Raw genomic sequence first — 13,492 nt, 5'->3', positions numbered from 1 at the left:
TACTATGTTACCTAGAAGAATAACAAACTGTGCAAGGATGGAGGTTGTAGGAGCAAGGAGAAGTTGTCTGTAAAGTTGGTGGATGCCTATTTTCCATTTTGCAGTCCCTTGTCTCCCTCTTGTGGCCTCCTGGAGGCAACTAGCTGTGCAAAAAAAAGACAGCCTGGCGGCCGGCTGTTGCAGTGTTGCCCTCTCAGGCAACACTGAGTGACTGACTGAGCCTCACCGTCTTATATAAAGTTCAGACGGAACTTTGCACGTGTCATAGTGGAGCCCTCAGGATTCCAGAGCCAGCTTTCTGACATCATAATGGGGCCTCAGAGATAAAAGCCTGGGCCCAGGCAGTGTTGGTCAGTGCTGCTCAGCAGGCAGCACTGGACTGGACTGGATTACAGCTGATACAAGGTGTGAAGGAACAAGGGGTGGCTGTGGGCATGCACTTGCTGCCGCTGCCAGTGTTTATCTGCATGGCAGCAGGGCATTTGGGCGTTGCCAGGAAGGCGTTTTTATGTAGATTCCTCCTCTTTCAGCACTGCATTGTGGTGCAAGCAAAAGAAGCAAATCCTGTCTGGCTTCCTCTCCGGCCTTTATTCACCTCCCGTGTAGCTGTGAGTGTGTGAGCCTGCAGGGCCCCATGGAATTGCCTAGAAGTAGGCTGAATCGCTGCAAGGGCTGAACAGCAGTATCGGGCAGGCTCGGGCAACGCGCGGCCCGTTCGGGTTATCGCTTCTCGGCCTTTTGGCTAAGATCAAGTGTAGTATCTGTTCTTATCAGTTTAATATCTGATACGTCCCCTATCTGGGGACCATATATTAAATGGATTTTTAGAACAGGGAGATGGAAATAGAGCTTGCTCTGTCCACTCCACGCATTGACCTGGTATTGCAGTATTTCCAGGACCGGTGCACCCTTTCCTTATGTGTTGACTAAAAGCAGATTCCAAAAGTGTTTTTTGTCTTTGCTATTGTTTCTGTCTTTCTGAAGGGATCTCCCCTTTTAATCCCATTATTTCAACACCTGTTGGACAATGCATGAGTGATAATGAGCTCATTGATTAAATGCAATTAATGAATAGATTGCCACCTCTTGTTGTGTGTCGTCTGTGTTTCTGTGTTTCCGGCATTTCACATTGGAACACCTCATTCACCTTCCTTGTCTTCTCTCCGCCCTCCCTTTTAGGTAAGTTAAAGAGCTGCACCTGAGCCAGCCACTGATTGATTGATTGATTGATTGATTGATTGATTGATTGATTGATGCAGCACAACAGTCAAATAGTGGAGTGGAGTAGGGGAACAGCAAACAGCCAATAAAGCAGCCCGCCCGCTCGCCTGCCCGCCACAATGGACCTACCTGTGTACACTAGATGGATGTGATGGAATGTACTGTCGTCCCTACATTTCAAGAAGAAGTAAGAATTGCAGTTGCAACAAAGCCTTGCTTGCCTACAAAGAGAGCAGCAATTTGGATTTGTTACTATGTTACCTAGAAGAATAACAAACTGTGCAAGGATGGAGGTTGTAGGAGCAAGGAGAAGTTGTCTGTAAAGTTGGTGGATGCCTATTTTCCATTTTGCAGTCCCTTGTCTCCCTCTTGTGGCCTCCTGGAGGCAACTAGCTGTGCAAAAAAAAGACAGCCTGGCGGCCGGCTGTTGCAGTGTTGCCCTCTCAGGCAACACTGAGTGACTGACTGAGCCTCACCGTCTTATATAAAGTTCAGACGGAACTTTGCACGTGTCATAGTGGAGCCCTCAGGATTCCAGAGCCAGCTTTCTGACATCATAATGGGGCCTCAGAGATAAAAGCCTGGGCCCAGGCAGTGTTGGTCAGTGCTGCTCAGCAGGCAGCACTGGACTGGACTGGATTACAGCTGATACAAGGTGTGAAGGAACAAGGGGTGGCTGTGGGCATGCACTTGCTGCCGCTGCCAGTGTTTATCTGCATGGCAGCAGGGCATTTGGGCGTTGCCAGGAAGGCGTTTTTATGTAGATTCCTCCTCTTTCAGCACTGCATTGTGGTGCAAGCAAAAGAAGCAAATCCTGTCTGGCTTCCTCTCCGGCCTTTATTCACCTCCCGTGTAGCTGTGAGTGTGTGAGCCTGCAGGGCCCCATGGAATTGCCTAGAAGTAGGCTGAATCGCTGCAAGGGCTGAACAGCAGTATCGGGCAGGCTCGGGCAACGCGCGGCCCGTTCGGGTTATCGCTTCTCGGCCTTTTGGCTAAGATCAAGTGTAGTATCTGTTCTTGTCAGTTTAATATCTGATACGTCCCCTATCTGGGGACCATATATTAAATGGATTTTTAGAACAGGGAGATGGAAATAGAGCTTGCTCTGTCCACTCCACGCATTGACCTGGTATTGCAGTATTTCCAGGACCGGTGCACCCTTTCCTTATGTGTTGACTAAAAGCAGATTCCAAAAGTGTTTTTTGTCTTTGCTATTGTTTCTGTCTTTCTGAAGGGATCTCCCCTTTTAATCCCATTATTTCAACACCTGTTGGACAATGCATGAGTGATAATGAGCTCATTGATTAAATGCAATTAATGAATAGATTGCCACCTCTTGTTGTGTGTCGTCTGTGTTTCTGTGTTTCCGGCATTTCACATTGGAACACCTCATTCACCTTCCTTGTCTTCTCTCCGCCCTCCCTTTTAGGTAAGTTAAAGAGCTGCACCTGAGCCAGCCACTGATTGATTGATTGATTGATTGATTGATTGATTGATTGATTGATTGATTGATTGATTGATTGATGCAGCACAACAGTCAAATAGTGGAGTGGAGTAGGGGAACAGCAAACAGCCAATAAAGCAGCCCGCCCGCTCGCCTGCCCGCCACAATGGACCTACCTGTGTACACTAGATGGATGTGATGGAATGTACTGTCGTCCCTACATTTCAAGAAGAAGTAAGAATTGCAGTTGCAACAAAGCCTTGCTTGCCTACAAAGAGAGCAGCAATTTGGATTTGTTACTATGTTACCTAGAAGAATAACAAACTGTGCAAGGATGGAGGTTGTAGGAGCAAGGAGAAGTTGTCTGTAAAGTTGGTGGATGCCTATTTTCCATTTTGCAGTCCCTTGTCTCCCTCTTGTGGCCTCCTGGAGGCAACTAGCTGTGCAAAAAAAAGACAGCCTGGCGGCCGGCTGTTGCAGTGTTGCCCTCTCAGGCAACACTGAGTGACTGACTGAGCCTCACCGTCTTATATAAAGTTCAGACGGAACTTTGCACGTGTCATAGTGGAGCCCTCAGGATTCCAGAGCCAGCTTTCTGACATCATAATGGGGCCTCAGAGATAAAAGCCTGGGCCCAGGCAGTGTTGGTCAGTGCTGCTCAGCAGGCAGCACTGGACTGGACTGGATTACAGCTGATACAAGGTGTGAAGGAACAAGGGGTGGCTGTGGGCATACACTTGCTGCCGCTGCCAGTGTTTATCTGCATGGCAGCAGGGCATTTGGGCGTTGCCAGGAAGGCGTTTTTATGTAGATTCCTCCTCTTTCAGCACTGCATTGTGGTGCAAGCAAAAGAAGCAAATCCTGTCTGGCTTCCTCTCCGGCCTTTATTCACCTCCCGTGTAGCTGTGAGTGTGTGAGCCTGCAGGGCCCCATGGAATTGCCTAGAAGTAGGCTGAATCGCTGCAAGGGCTGAACAGCAGTATCGGGCAGGCTCGGGCAACGCGCGGCCCGTTCGGGTTATCGCTTCTCGGCCTTTTGGCTAAGATCAAGTGTAGTATCTGTTCTTATCAGTTTAATATCTGATACGTCCCCTATCTGGGGACCATATATTAAATGGATTTTTAGAACAGGGAGATGGAAATAGAGCTTGCTCTGTCCACTCCACGCATTGACCTGGTATTGCAGTATTTCCAGGACCGGTGCACCCTTTCCTTATGTGTTGACTAAAAGCAGATTCCAAAAGTGTTTTTTGTCTTTGCTATTGTTTCTGTCTTTCTGAAGGGATCTCCCCTTTTAATCCCATTATTTCAACACCTGTTGGACAATGCATGAGTGATAATGAGCTCATTGATTAAATGCAATTAATGAATAGATTGCCACCTCTTGTTGTGTGTCGTCTGTGTTTCTGTGTTTCCGGCATTTCACATTGGAACACCTCATTCACCTTCCTTGTCTTCTCTCCGCCCTCCCTTTTAGGTAAGTTAAAGAGCTGCACCTGAGCCAGCCACTGATTGATTGATTGATTGATTGATTGATTGATTGATTGATTGATTGATTGATGCAGCACAACAGTCAAATAGTGGAGTGGAGTAGGGGAACAGCAAACAGCCAATAAAGCAGCCCGCCCGCTCGCCTGCCCGCCACAATGGACCTACCTGTGTACACTAGATGGATGTGATGGAATGTACTGTCGTCCCTACATTTCAAGAAGAAGTAAGAATTGCAGTTGCAACAAAGCCTTGCTTGCCTACAAAGAGAGCAGCAATTTGGATTTGTTACTATGTTACCTAGAAGAATAACAAACTGTGCAAGGATGGAGGTTGTAGGAGCAAGGAGAAGTTGTCTGTAAAGTTGGTGGATGCCTATTTTCCATTTTGCAGTCCCTTGTCTCCCTCTTGTGGCCTCCTGGAGGCAACTAGCTGTGCAAAAAAAAGACAGCCTGGCGGCCGGCTGTTGCAGTGTTGCCCTCTCAGGCAACACTGAGTGACTGACTGAGCCTCACCGTCTTATATAAAGTTCAGACGGAACTTTGCACGTGTCATAGTGGAGCCCTCAGGATTCCAGAGCCAGCTTTCTGACATCATAATGGGGCCTCAGAGATAAAAGCCTGGGCCCAGGCAGTGTTGGTCAGTGCTGCTCAGCAGGCAGCACTGGACTGGACTGGATTACAGCTGATACAAGGTGTGAAGGAACAAGGGGTGGCTGTGGGCATGCACTTGCTGCCGCTGCCAGTGTTTATCTGCATGGCAGCAGGGCATTTGGGCGTTGCCAGGAAGGCGTTTTTATGTAGATTCCTCCTCTTTCAGCACTGCATTGTGGTGCAAGCAAAAGAAGCAAATCCTGTCTGGCTTCCTCTCCGGCCTTTATTCACCTCCCGTGTAGCTGTGAGTGTGTGAGCCTGCAGGGCCCCATGGAATTGCCTAGAAGTAGGCTGAATCGCTGCAAGGGCTGAACAGCAGTATCGGGCAGGCTCGGGCAACGCGCGGCCCGTTCGGGTTATCGCTTCTCGGCCTTTTGGCTAAGATCAAGTGTAGTATCTGTTCTTATCAGTTTAATATCTGATACGTCCCCTATCTGGGGACCATATATTAAATGGATTTTTAGAACAGGGAGATGGAAATAGAGCTTGCTCTGTCCACTCCACGCATTGACCTGGTATTGCAGTATTTCCAGGACCGGTGCACCCTTTCCTTATGTGTTGACTAAAAGCAGATTCCAAAAGTGTTTTTTGTCTTTGCTATTGTTTCTGTCTTTCTGAAGGGATCTCCCCTTTTAATCCCATTATTTCAACACCTGTTGGACAATGCATGAGTGATAATGAGCTCATTGATTAAATGCAATTAATGAATAGATTGCCACCTCTTGTTGTGTGTCGTCTGTGTTTCTGTGTTTCCGGCATTTCACATTGGAACACCTCATTCACCTTCCTTGTCTTCTCTCCGCCCTCCCTTTTAGGTAAGTTAAAGAGCTGCACCTGAGCCAGCCACTGATTGATTGATTGATTGATTGATTGATTGATTGATTGATGCAGCACAACAGTCAAATAGTGGAGTGGAGTAGGGGAACAGCAAACAGCCAATAAAGCAGCCCGCCCGCTCGCCTGCCCGCCACAATGGACCTACCTGTGTACACTAGATGGATGTGATGGAATATACTGTCGTCCCTACATTTCAAGAAGAAGTAAGAATTGCAGTTGCAACAAAGCCTTGCTTGCCTACAAAGAGAGCAGCAATTTGGATTTGTTACTATGTTACCTAGAAGAATAACAAACTGTGCAAGGATGGAGGTTGTAGGAGCAAGGAGAAGTTGTCTGTAAAGTTGGTGGATGCCTATTTTCCATTTTGCAGTCCCTTGTCTCCCTCTTGTGGCCTCCTGGAGGCAACTAGCTGTGCAAAAAAAAGACAGCCTGGCGGCCGGCTGTTGCAGTGTTGCCCTCTCAGGCAACACTGAGTGACTGACTGAGCCTCACCGTCTTATATAAAGTTCAGACGGAACTTTGCACGTGTCATAGTGGAGCCCTCAGGATTCCAGAGCCAGCTTTCTGACATCATAATGGGGCCTCAGAGATAAAAGCCTGGGCCCAGGCAGTGTTGGTCAGTGCTGCTCAGCAGGCAGCACTGGACTGGACTGGATTACAGCTGATACAAGGTGTGAAGGAACAAAGGGTGGCTGTGGGCATGCACTTGCTGCCGCTGCCAGTGTTTATCTGCATGGCAGCAGGGCATTTGGGCGTTGCCAGGAAGGCGTTTTTATGTAGATTCCTCCTCTTTCAGCACTGCATTGTGGTGCAAGCAAAAGAAGCAAATCCTGTCTGGCTTCCTCTCCGGCCTTTATTCACCTCCCGTGTAGCTGTGAGTGTGTGAGCCTGCAGGGCCCCATGGAATTGCCTAGAAGTAGGCTGAATCGCTGCAAGGGCTGAACAGCAGTATCGGGCAGGCTCGGGCAACGCGCGGCCCGTTCGGGTTATCGCTTCTCGGCCTTTTGGCTAAGATCAAGTGTAGTATCTGTTCTTATCAGTTTAATATCTGATACGTCCCCTATCTGGGGACCATATATTAAATGGATTTTTAGAACAGGGAGATGGAAATAGAGCTTGCTCTGTCCACTCCACGCATTGACCTGGTATTGCAGTATTTCCAGGACCGGTGCACCCTTTCCTTATGTGTTGACTAAAAGCAGATTCCAAAAGTGTTTTTTGTCTTTGCTATTGTTTCTGTCTTTCTGAAGGGATCTCCCCTTTTAATCCCATTATTTCAACACCTGTTGGACAATGCATGAGTGATAATGAGCTCATTGATTAAATGCAATTAATGAATAGATTGCCACCTCTTGTTGTGTGTCGTCTGTGTTTCTGTGTTTCCGGCATTTCACATTGGAACACCTCATTCACCTTCCTTGTCTTCTCTCCGCCCTCCCTTTTAGGTAAGTTAAAGAGCTGCACCTGAGCCAGCCACTGATTGATTGATTGATTGATTGATTGATTGATTGATTGATTGATTGATTGATTGATTGATTGATGCAGCACAACAGTCAAATAGTGGAGTGGAGTAGGGGAACAGCAAACAGCCAATAAAGCAGCCCGCCCGCTCGCCTGCCCGCCACAATGGACCTACCTGTGTACACTAGATGGATGTGATGGAATGTACTGTCGTCCCTACATTTCAAGAAGAAGTAAGAATTGCAGTTGCAACAAAGCCTTGCTTGCCTACAAAGAGAGCAGCAATTTGGATTTGTTACTATGTTACCTAGAAGAATAACAAACTGTGCAAGGATGGAGGTTGTAGGAGCAAGGAGAAGTTGTCTGTAAAGTTGGTGGATGCCTATTTTCCATTTTGCAGTCCCTTGTCTCCCTCTTGTGGCCTCCTGGAGGCAACTAGCTGTGCAAAAAAAAAGACAGCCTGGCGGCCGGCTGTTGCAGTGTTGCCCTCTCAGGCAACACTGAGTGACTGACTGAGCCTCACCGTCTTATATAAAGTTCAGACGGAACTTTGCACGTGTCATAGTGGAGCCCTCAGGATTCCAGAGCCAGCTTTCTGACATCATAATGGGGCCTCAGAGATAAAAGCCTGGGCCCAGGCAGTGTTGGTCAGTGCTGCTCAGCAGGCAGCACTGGACTGGACTGGATTACAGCTGATACAAGGTGTGAAGGAACAAGGGGTGGCTGTGGGCATGCACTTGCTGCCGCTGCCAGTGTTTATCTGCATGGCAGCAGGGCATTTGGGCGTTGCCAGGAAGGCGTTTTTATGTAGATTCCTCCTCTTTCAGCACTGCATTGTGGTGCAAGCAAAAGAAGCAAATCCTGTCTGGCTTCCTCTCCGGCCTTTATTCACCTCCCGTGTAGCTGTGAGTGTGTGAGCCTGCAGGGCCCCATGGAATTGCCTAGAAGTAGGCTGAATCGCTGCAAGGGCTGAACAGCAGTATCGGGCAGGCTCGGGCAACGCGCGGCCCGTTCGGGTTATCGCTTCTCGGCCTTTTGGCTAAGATCAAGTGTAGTATCTGTTCTTATCAGTTTAATATCTGATACGTCCCCTATCTGGGGACCATATATTAAATGGATTTTTAGAACAGGGAGATGGAAATAGAGCTTGCTCTGTCCACTCCACGCATTGACCTGGTATTGCAGTATTTCCAGGACCGGTGCACCCTTTCCTTATGTGTTGACTAAAAGCAGATTCCAAAAGTGTTTTTTGTCTTTGCTATTGTTTCTGTCTTTCTGAAGGGATCTCCCCTTTTAATCCCATTATTTCAACACCTGTTGGACAATGCATGAGTGATAATGAGCTCATTGATTAAATGCAATTAATGAATAGATTGCCACCTCTTGTTGTGTGTCGTCTGTGTTTCTGTGTTTCCGGCATTTCACATTGGAACACCTCATTCACCTTCCTTGTCTTCTCTCCGCCCTCCCTTTTAGGTAAGTTAAAGAGCTGCACCTGAGCCAGCCACTGATTGATTGATTGATTGATTGATTGATTGATTGATTGATTGATTGATTGATTGATTGATGCAGCACAACAGTCAAATAGTGGAGTGGAGTAGGGGAACAGCAAACAGCCAATAAAGCAGCCCGCCCGCTCGCCTGCCCGCCACAATGGACCTACCTGTGTACACTAGATGGATGTGATGGAATGTACTGTCGTCCCTACATTTCAAGAAGAAGTAAGAATTGCAGTTGCAACAAAGCCTTGCTTGCCTACAAAGAGAGCAGCAATTTGGATTTGTTACTATGTTACCTAGAAGAATAACAAACTGTGCAAGGATGGAGGTTGTAGGAGCAAGGAGAAGTTGTCTGTAAAGTTGGTGGATGCCTATTTTCCATTTTGCAGTCCCTTGTCTCCCTCTTGTGGCCTCCTGGAGGCAACTAGCTGTGCAAAAAAAAGACAGCCTGGCGGCCGGCTGTTGCAGTGTTGCCCTCTCAGGCAACACTGAGTGACTGACTGAGCCTCACCGTCTTATATAAAGTTCAGACGGAACTTTGCACGTGTCATAGTGGAGCCCTCAGGATTCCAGAGCCAGCTTTCTGACATCATAATGGGGCCTCAGAGATAAAAGCCTGGGCCCAGGCAGTGTTGGTCAGTGCTGCTCAGCAGGCAGCACTGGACTGGACTGGATTACAGCTGATACAAGGTGTGAAGGAACAAGGGGTGGCTGTGGGCATGCACTTGCTGCCGCTGCCAGTGTTTATCTGCATGGCAGCAGGGCATTTGGGCGTTGCCAGGAAGGCGTTTTTATGTAGATTCCTCCTCTTTCAGCACTGCATTATGGTGCAAGCAAAAGAAGCAAATCCTGTCTGGCTTCCTCTCCGGCCTTTATTCACCTCCCGTGTAGCTGTGAGTGTGTGAGCCTGCAGGGCCCCATGGAATTGCCTAGAAGTAGGCTGAATCGCTGCAAGGGCTGAACAGCAGTATCGGGCAGGCTCGGGCAACGCGCGGCCCGTTCGGGTTATCGCTTCTCGGCCTTTTGGCTAAGATCAAGTGTAGTATCTGTTCTTATCAGTTTAATATCTGATACGTCCCCTATCTGGGGACCATATATTAAATGGATTTTTAGAACAGGGAGATGGAAATAGAGCTTGCTCTGTCCACTCCACGCATTGACCTGGTATTGCAGTATTTCCAGGACCGGTGCACCCTTTCCTTATGTGTTGACTAAAAGCAGATTCCAAAAGTGTTTTTTGTCTTTGCTATTGTTTCTGTCTTTCTGAAGGGATCTCCCCTTTTAATCCCATTATTTCAACACCTGTTGGACAATGCATGAGTGATAATGAGCTCATTGATTAAATGCAATTAATGAATAGATTGCCACCTCTTGTTGTGTGTCGTCTGTGTTTCTGTGTTTCCGGCATTTCACATTGGAACACCTCATTCACCTTCCTTGTCTTCTCTCCGCCCTCCCTTTTAGGTAAGTTAAAGAGCTGCACCTGAGCCAGCCACTGATTGATTGATTGATTGATTGATTGATTGATTGATTGATTGATGCAGCACAACAGTCAAATAGTGGAGTGGAGTAGGGGAACAGCAAACAGCCAATAAAGCAGCCCGCCCGCTCGCCTGCCCGCCACAATGGACCTACCTGTGTACACTAGATGGATGTGATGGAATGTACTGTCGTCACTACATTTCAAGAAGAAGTAAGAATTGCAGTTGCAACAAAGCCTTGCTTGCCTACAAAGAGAGCAGCAATTTGGATTTGTTACTATGTTACCTAGAAGAATAACAAACTGTGCAAGGATGGAGGTTGTAGGAGCAAGGAGAAGTTGTCTGTAAAGTTGGTGGATGCCTATTTTCCATTTTGCAGTCCCTTGTCTCCCTCTTGTGGCCTCCTGGAGGCAACTAGCTGTGCAAAAAAAAGACAGCCTGGCGGCCGGCTGTTGCAGTGTTGCCCTCTCAGGCAACACTGAGTGACTGACTGAGCCTCACCGTCTTATATAAAGTTCAGACGGAACTTTGCACGTGTCATAGTGGAGCCCTCAGGATTCCAGAGCCAGCTTTCTGACATCATAATGGGGCCTCAGAGATAAAAGCCTGGGCCCAGGCAGTGTTGGTCAGTGCTGCTCAGCAGGCAGCACTGGACTGGACTGGATTACAGCTGATACAAGGTGTGAAGGAACAAGGGGTGGCTGTGGGCATGCACTTGCTGCCGCTGCCAGTGTTTATCTGCATGGCAGCAGGGCATTTGGGCGTTGCCAGGAAGGCGTTTTTATGTAGATTCCTCCTCTTTCAGCACTGCATTGTGGTGCAAGCAAAAGAAGCAAATCCTGTCTGGCTTCCTCTCCGGCCTTTATTCACCTCCCGTGTAGCTGTGAGTGTGTGAGCCTGCAGGGCCCCATGGAATTGCCTAGAAGTAGGCTGAATCGCTGCAAGGGCTGAACAGCAGTATCGGGCAGGCTCGGGCAACGCGCGGCCCGTTCGGGTTATCGCTTCTCGGCCTTTTGGCTAAGATCAAGTGTAGTATCTGTTCTTATCAGTTTAATATCTGATACGTCCCCTATCTGGGGACCATATATTAAATGGATTTTTAGAACAGGGAGATGGAAATAGAGCTTGCTCTGTCCACTCCACGCATTGACCTGGTATTGCAGTATTTCCAGGACCGGTGCACCCTTTCCTTATGTGTTGACTAAAAGCAGATTCCAAAAGTGTTTTTTGTCTTTGCTATTGTTTCTGTCTTTCTGAAGGGATCTCCCCTTTTAATCCCATTATTTCAACACCTGTTGGACAATGCATGAGTGATAATGAGCTCATTGATTAAATGCAATTAATGAATAGATTGCCACCTCTTGTTGTGTGTCGTCTGTGTTTCTGTGTTTCCGGCATTTCACATTGGAACACCTCATTCACCTTCCTTGTCTTCTCTCCGCCCTCCCTTTTAGGTAAGTTAAAGAGCTGCACCTGAGCCAGCCACTGATTGATTGATTGATTGATTGATTGATTGATTGATTGATTGATTGATTGATTGATTGATTGATTGATGCAGCACAACAGTCAAATAGTGGAGTGGAGTAGGGGAACAGCAAACAGCCAATAAAGCAGCCCGCCCGCTCGCCTGCCCGCCACAATGGACCTACCTGTGTACACTAGATGGATGTGATGGAATGTACTGTCGTCCCTACATTTCAAGAAGAAGTAAGAATTGCAGTTGCAACAAAGCCTTGCTTGCCTACAAAGAGAGCAGCAATTTGGATTTGTTACTATGTTACCTAGAAGAATAACAAACTGTGCAAGGATGGAGGTTGTAGGAGCAAGGAGAAGTTGTCTGTAAAGTTGGTGGATGCCTATTTTCCATTTTGCAGTCCCTTGTCTCCCTCTTGTGGCCTCCTGGAGGCAACTAGCTGTGCAAAAAAAAGACAGCCTGGCGGCCGGCTGTTGCAGTGTTGCCCTCTCAGGCAACACTGAGTGACTGACTGAGCCTCACCGTCTTATATAAAGTTCAGACGGAACTTTGCACGTGTCATAGTGGAGCCCTCAGGATTCCAGAGCCAGCTTTCTGACATCATAATGGGGCCTCAGAGATAAAAGCCTGGGCCCAGGCAGTGTTGGTCAGTGCTGCTCAGCAGGCAGCACTGGACTGGACTGGATTACAGCTGATACAAGGTGTGAAGGAACAAGGGGTGGCTGTGGGCATGCACTTGCTGCCGCTGCCAGTGTTTATCTGCATGGCAGCAGGGCATTTGGGCGTTGCCAGGAAGGCGTTTTTATGTAGATTCCTCCTCTTTCAGCACTGCATTATGGTGCAAGCAAAAGAAGCAAATCCTGTCTGGCTTCCTCTCCGGCCTTTATTCACCTCCCGTGTAGCTGTGAGTGTGTGAGCCTGCAGGGCCCCATGGAATTGCCTAGAAGTAGGCTGAATCGCTGCAAGGGCTGAACAGCAGTATCGGGCAGGCTCGGGCAACGCGCGGCCCGTTCGGGTTATCGCTTCTCGGCCTTTTGGCTAAGATCAAGTGTAGTATCTGTTCTTATCAGTTTAATATCTGATACGTCCCCTATCTGGGGACCATATATTAAATGGATTTTTAGAACAGGGAGATGGAAATAGAGCTTGCTCTGTCCACTCCACGCATTGACCTGGTATTGCAGTATTTCCAGGACCGGTGCACCCTTTCCTTATGTGTTGACTAAAAGCAGATTCCAAAAGTGTTTTTTGTCTTTGCTATTGTTTCTGTCTTTCTGAAGGGATCTCCCCTTTTAATCCCATTATTTCAACACCTGTTGGACAATGCATGAGTGATAATGAGCTCATTGATTAAATGCAATTAATGAATAGATTGCCACCTCTTGTTGTGTGTCGTCTGTGTTTCTGTGTTTCCGGCATTTCACATTGGAACACCTCATTCACCTTCCTTGTCTTCTCTCCGCCCTCCCTTTTAGGTAAGTTAAAGAGCTGCACCTGAGCCAGCCACTGATTGATTGATTGATTGATTGATTGATTGATTGATTGATTGATGCAGCACAACAGTCAAATAGTGGAGTGGAGTAGGGGAACAGCAAACAGCCAATAAAGCAGCCCGCCCGCTCGCCTGCCCGCCACAATGGACCTACCTGTGTACACTAGATGGATGTGATGGAATGTACTGTCGTCACTACATTTCAAGAAGAAGTAAGAATTGCAGTTGCAACAAAGCCTTGCTTGCCTACAAAGAGAGCAGCAATTTGGATTTGTTACTATGTTACCTAGAAGAATAACAAACTGTGCAAGGATGGAGGTTGTAGGAGCAAGGAGAAGTTGTCTGTAAAGTTGGTGGATGCCTATTTTCCATTTTGCAGTCCCTTGTCTCCCTCTTGTGGCCTCCTGGAGGCAACTAGCTGTGCAAAAAAAAGACAGCCTGGC

General features: G+C 47.7%; 9 non-coding genes across 9 annotated transcripts; all 9 read left to right on the top strand.

Moving 5' to 3' along the window:
* Positions 1–722: 722 nt before the first annotated feature.
* Positions 723–913, top strand: LOC142711504 (U2 spliceosomal RNA). The gene has a single exon (XR_012869910.1). It is a non-coding gene; the product is annotated as a U2 spliceosomal RNA (small nuclear RNA).
* A 1,280-nt stretch (positions 914–2,193) lies between these two features.
* Positions 2,194–2,384, top strand: LOC142711493 (U2 spliceosomal RNA). Its single transcript, XR_012869902.1, has one exon. It is a non-coding gene; the product is annotated as a U2 spliceosomal RNA (small nuclear RNA).
* A 1,300-nt stretch (positions 2,385–3,684) lies between these two features.
* LOC142711503 (U2 spliceosomal RNA) lies at positions 3,685–3,875 on the top strand. The gene has a single exon (XR_012869909.1). It is a non-coding gene; the product is annotated as a U2 spliceosomal RNA (small nuclear RNA).
* Positions 3,876–5,163: 1,288 nt separating this feature from the next.
* Positions 5,164–5,354, top strand: LOC142711491 (U2 spliceosomal RNA). The gene has a single exon (XR_012869900.1). It is a non-coding gene; the product is annotated as a U2 spliceosomal RNA (small nuclear RNA).
* A 1,276-nt stretch (positions 5,355–6,630) lies between these two features.
* LOC142711479 (U2 spliceosomal RNA) lies at positions 6,631–6,821 on the top strand. The gene has a single exon (XR_012869889.1). It is a non-coding gene; the product is annotated as a U2 spliceosomal RNA (small nuclear RNA).
* A 1,301-nt stretch (positions 6,822–8,122) lies between these two features.
* Positions 8,123–8,313, top strand: LOC142711548 (U2 spliceosomal RNA). Its single transcript, XR_012869950.1, has one exon. It is a non-coding gene; the product is annotated as a U2 spliceosomal RNA (small nuclear RNA).
* A 1,296-nt stretch (positions 8,314–9,609) lies between these two features.
* Positions 9,610–9,800, top strand: LOC142711536 (U2 spliceosomal RNA). Its single transcript, XR_012869939.1, has one exon. It is a non-coding gene; the product is annotated as a U2 spliceosomal RNA (small nuclear RNA).
* Positions 9,801–11,080: 1,280 nt separating this feature from the next.
* Positions 11,081–11,271, top strand: LOC142711524 (U2 spliceosomal RNA). The gene has a single exon (XR_012869928.1). It is a non-coding gene; the product is annotated as a U2 spliceosomal RNA (small nuclear RNA).
* Positions 11,272–12,575: 1,304 nt separating this feature from the next.
* Positions 12,576–12,766, top strand: LOC142711512 (U2 spliceosomal RNA). Its single transcript, XR_012869917.1, has one exon. It is a non-coding gene; the product is annotated as a U2 spliceosomal RNA (small nuclear RNA).
* Positions 12,767–13,492: the final 726 nt, after the last annotated feature.

This window comes from Rhinoderma darwinii, unplaced genomic scaffold (genome assembly GCF_050947455.1).
Source record: "Rhinoderma darwinii isolate aRhiDar2 unplaced genomic scaffold, aRhiDar2.hap1 Scaffold_4282, whole genome shotgun sequence".
NCBI classification, from domain to species: Eukaryota; Metazoa; Chordata; class Amphibia; order Anura; family Rhinodermatidae; genus Rhinoderma; species Rhinoderma darwinii.
The sequence above is the reverse complement of the archived record's forward strand: the minus strand, read 5'-3'. Positions and strand labels throughout refer to the sequence as shown.